Source organism: Onychomys torridus, chromosome 4 (assembly GCF_903995425.1).
Source record: "Onychomys torridus chromosome 4, mOncTor1.1, whole genome shotgun sequence".
NCBI classification, from domain to species: Eukaryota; Metazoa; Chordata; class Mammalia; order Rodentia; family Cricetidae; genus Onychomys; species Onychomys torridus.
Window position 1 is genome coordinate 24399855 of NC_050446.1, and position 5628 is coordinate 24405482.

Genomic DNA, 5628 nt, shown 5'->3' on the forward strand with positions numbered 1-5628 from the left:
ACAGTATGATGTTTGGAATTAAAAGCACATACATGCCTCCCTCTACATTGCTATTTTGGATACTCTGTGTCTTGATGTCTCTGTTTTCTCATCTTTTAGGTTGAGGTGATATCATAACAGGTGCCAGGACACAATGAGAAGTCAAGAAAGGTTCTCTATGGAATAGAGAAGTACACTATTATTTTAGGTTATTCAGAATCATTTGTGTCTATGAATTAAAATCACATTCCATACATTTTAATGCAGTATGGTAAGAACAATTGCTAATCAAACAATTAATTTTGACTCAAAGGAGACTATATTAGTGCATTTATATGAGGTTTCTAAATGCTTCACATGAGTTAGATTTTTTGTAACTTCATGAAAGCATGGAACGAAGAACCCTAGAATAAGAACAAATTATGAAATAATGTTCAGTATTGGTCTAAGAGTGTTTCTAGATGTAATAAAAATAAAAACTGAGAATTACATAAAACACTGGAGACTAGAAAGTGTGATGTGGCTATCTTCCTAGGCATGTATAATATAATCAATATATAACAGAGGAAAAAAGCCTTGAGACATACATAAAAAGAAAAAAGAAGTATTCGAGTCTATTTTGTTTATATTAAAATAATATAATCAGCTGATCAGTATGGAAGTATTTATTAAAAGATGTAATATACGTCTGCATATTTGACTCAGTGTTATTATTTTACACACACACACACTATATATATATAAAAGCACTATTTCATTAGTTATTAGAGATAAGCAAAATACCAATCCATAGGGATCTTTAAAATGCTCAGCCAGTAGTGAAGGAAGCAGATGACAATGGAAGCCCAAAAAAGGAGAGTTGCAGATGCTCCTGAAGGATCTCATTGTTTCCTGCCAGAGAGGCACATGGTGAGAGCATTAAGAGTCCAAGTTGTTGGTGCATCTCAATAAATGATATCTGTACACAGAAAAGAGAAAATAAGTAAACATTTTAATGTGTGTAAGAGGAGTTTTGGATTCTAGATTTGATAAGTATGCAAAGTTGATATCTTAAAATTATGCCAATGGGTTTTCAAATATAAGTTTTCCAAATCTGTTGATAATATGTTAAGATATGTTTTATTTCAAATTTATATGATTTATTTTCAACATAGATTTGTTGGTCTTGGCGTAAAAAACAAAGTGCCTTAGACATATGTATTTCCATTTAGGTAAAGAATCAGTAGTCTCAAGGCAAGGACACCGAACTCGATATACTCCCTTAGGTCATGAAAGTAAAATAGATAAAACCAGTACTGGGGGAGAGAATAGTGTGTAAACAGATTGAGAAAGAGGACAAACTGTGAGTCAGCACCTGACCATGGAGGTACAACTCAATATGGATCCCATTTAATTCATTTAATTGAGTTTCTTCCTCTTTCATTTTAGCATTAAAATGATGTTGCATTAAGGCTTTGAAAAGAATTATCTATGAAAAAAATGCTTGATGCTTAGCCAGACAACAACATCAGTGCTATGATATTAAACGTTTGCACAGAAGGTGGTAGCCACCATTTGGATTTGGGGACACAGTCAAATCTTTAGCATGGGAGTTGTAGCAGAGATAGAAAGCATGTGACTCCCCATGATGCCTCATCCTGCTATGAAGATATTGTCTTTTCATGATACCTCATCCTACTGTGAAGAAAGTGGATGCTTGCTAGTACTAATGAGGGCATGGGTAGAAAGGCCTGTCTGGTTAAAACATGGACACTACAGATATATGCCATTTGCATAGCCTTTTTTCCCACTCTACAAGGTTTTCCTGTAACTTAATAGCTTTTCCAGTTAACGTTTTATTGCATACTTTTCAACTAAACATTAAATATCAAAAGTAAAATTAGAAGTCGGTTCTTGTCATTATCAGCTCATGATATCATTCAGTAAAATATCAAATAACAGAATTATTCTAATCTAATAATAACTACAAAATGATTGAATGTGGTACTCTCATACTTTGGGCTGAACATTTAAGTTCTTATGATTTTTTGTTTCACCTACAGAAAAAAATAGTTACAGTGAATTAAAATAACCTGGTCAAAATAAAATGCTCAGTGAGTTCACGATAAACCAAAAATCATGAAAAATATAGGTTTTTTTTCTCTTTTTTATTTATTATTTTTGTGTTTTAATTTTACACATAAGCCATGGGTTCCCCTGTCCTCCCCCCTCCTGCCCCACACCCACCTTCCCCCCAGCCCCTCCTCTTCATCCCCATCTCCTCCAAGGCCAAGACTCCCCTGGGCATTCAATTCAACCCGGTGGATTCAGTACAAGCAGGTCCAGTCCCCTCCTTCCAGGCTGAGCAAAATGTCCCTGTGTAAGCCCAAGGTTCCAAACAGCCAGCTCATGCACTAAGGACAGGTCCAGGTCCCACAGCCTGGATGCCTCCCAAACAGTTCAAGCTATTTGATTGTCTCACTTATCCAGAGGGCCTGATCCAGTTGGGGGCTCCACAGCCTTTGGTTCACAATTCATGTGCTTCCATTAGTTTGGCTATTTGTCCCTGTGCTTTTCCAATCTTGGACTCATCAATTCATGCTCTTACAGTCCCTCCTCTTTCTCAACAGTTGGACTCCTGGAGCTCCACCTGGGGCCTGGCCTAGGATCTCTGTATCCACTTCCATCAGTTACTGGATGAGAGGGAGAACAAGGACTAACAGACCATGATAAATGAAGACCACATGAGAACAGGAAGAGTCAGAGTGCTGGGAAGGTCCCCAGAAATCCACAATGATACATCCTCTGTAGACTGCTGGCAATGGTCGAGAGAAAGCCTGATCTGACCTAGTCTGATGATCAGATGGCCAAACACCTAATGGTCGTGCTGAAAAATATAGTTATTATGGTCATTGGATAAGCAAAAAAAAAATGATAAGAGATAAGAATGATGCTATCTATAGTAAAGAAGTAGAGGAATTGATAAGTATTCTTTTTAAAAAAGAGAGAAATATATAAACAAAATAGACATCTTTCTTCAAATGCTTAAAATGTTTCTATGCTTGACATGAGCATGGTAATTCTATGGAGCATTTTAGGGGCTGAGAATTTTCTTGAACAGCTCCTGGTGTCCTTTATATTAGGTGCAAGGTCACAAATATACAACCTGCTTTTCCCTAGGCTCCTTTCTGGGATATGGCATATTTTCTCAGTTCACCAAAGTGCTTCCTCATTGGCTTGCAGGTGGCCTTAGAATCCTTCCAGTTATATTTCATTCAGCCACTGCCAATAAATTAGCAAGTCTAGACGGCCTCTGTGGTACTATTGATTTGATGCCCTGTTGTATAAATATTAGAACAACATGTTATCAACTAAAATCCAGAATCTCTCTAATCCATTTTCTTCTATAAAAGAAAAGTGATAAAATTTTCAAACCATGTTGTAATGTCTGTCTCTAACTATAAATGATGTTGAGATAATCCTCAAATCTCAACAGAATCACCAGATGGCATGTTTTCTAGAAAAGTCAAATTAATAACAATGTATTTTTACATTTTGAAATACAACATCAAGCCTAATAATAAGATCTGAATTCTGAAAATACTAGACAAATCTGCAAGTATAACATTCTCCTAGCGAACATCCTGTGAATTCATAAATATTTACATGTTACAAGTTATAATTATGTAGCACTGGGGAAAAGGGAAAATGTAGCTGTATATTTATATCCTACATGAATATAAAAGAACATTCATAAATTACAAATGTGCACAGCTCTAAGAAGTATACCCACTGAGCTTTTGTTTCTTAAAACCAATACATAGGACTAGTTTGTACCTCCACCACATCCATGGAATAAACATTATAATTGTAAGTTTGAGTGACTATTGATTGCTTATTATAGTTTCTATTAATAGTTCCACATGGTTATGCATGAACACATCATTGTAGGTATTCGACAAAGTAGAAGGGGAAGTCTGCATTGCTACAGGGATAATCCTCCTCAAGAAGCTGACAAGCACGATTATACAAAGCACTGCAAAGTATGTATTTGCCTTGAAACAATTGCCTAAAATAGTACAGTTAATAGCTATCTTGTTATTTCTGTGTGTATTAGTTGGTCTACAGAGCAAACTCTATATTACAGTTTAATCAGAACACTAGTAAAAGTTGGTAAATACAATAGATTTTTAGCACATAAAACTTTAAGCATATGCTAGTTTTCAGTTATTCCAAAGCTGGGAAAATAAGAATTGAGAAATAATTGTGCATTATCTGTCCTAAGAAATAATCATAATTTGCATTAGTTTTAACAATTTATTTTCATACTCTACATTGTACCACAAAATTTTCAAATTCTTTAATTGCTTTGTGGCTATATTCTATGTGTATCTCACCACGTGCATTTATACATTAAAGTAAATTCCGTTGTTAAATTATCTAATCTCTGAGACTTATCACACTTACACGGCAGTGACCTCCAGTCTTCTGATGAAATATGGGGTTACTTACTGCTATAATAAAATATATTCTCATCTCTTATTTGAACAAATCATGCAAGAATTGAATACAATTTTTATGAACACTAGCCATACGTTCACTTCTCTGATAATTTTGACATTAAAATTCCATCTTAATAATCCCATCCTTCAGGCTTTGAAAACTCTTAAGGTATTAAAGCAAAAATTATCCTAAGCAGCTAGATTATAATGTATTTAAAGATTAGAAATTTCATGTTGAATATTAACTGCTCTATTTCCCAGGAAAAGAAACTATGCTGATTTCTTCTATAATTTCTACATTTCAAAGGCTGGCTATCCAAGTTTAAACCACAGCGATAGGAAAATGGACTTTCAATGGACTTAAATGCTACATAAGTTTTCAAAGGTGTATGTAATTACATATTCTGATGAATTGGAAATATTTGGAAAAAATGTGATTTCATTTCAAAATATGCTCCACATTTACTGACCATGAATCACACCAAATGCTTTACTGCTAGTAAAACAATTAACTAAAGCAGGTAAATCTAGTCCTGAAAAGAGAAGCATCTGCCTTTTAACTACAGGTAATAGGTAAGATATTCTATCTACATAATCTTAATTTGGCACAATGGGTGATATTAAAAAGATATGGTTTATTAGATGAGACCTCCCTCTTATCTGATATCTAGATTACCTAAAGATATCATGAATTAAATCTCTCCACTCTAAAATTCTCAGATGTGATCCATTCATAAAGATGAAAGCCATTGTAATTCTGAAATTTCTCTGAGGGATCATTGAAAAATATTTACACATTTGAAAGAAAATTAAAACTCCAATATTCTTCTAAATCTTGATTCATTTTATGACAACTTTATAAAATATTATCCTTCACCATGCAGTGGTCTAATAAAATACATTTTGCAAATTAATAAAATCGTATGTTCTAATATTCTTTTCCTGACCTTATCACTCCTGTAAAAAAGGTACCAATAGTAATGATAACTTCACATGTATGGCATCTACAAGATACACTCTACATACTTCATGGTAGGAATTATTTATTGGTACCATCCAGAAAAGCTCCTACTGCCCAAGCTCTGATTCTCATGTTTAAAGAAATAACTACACTGTGTTTGCTTGTGTTTATACATGAATGAAATTTGAAAACTAACTCTCTCTCTCT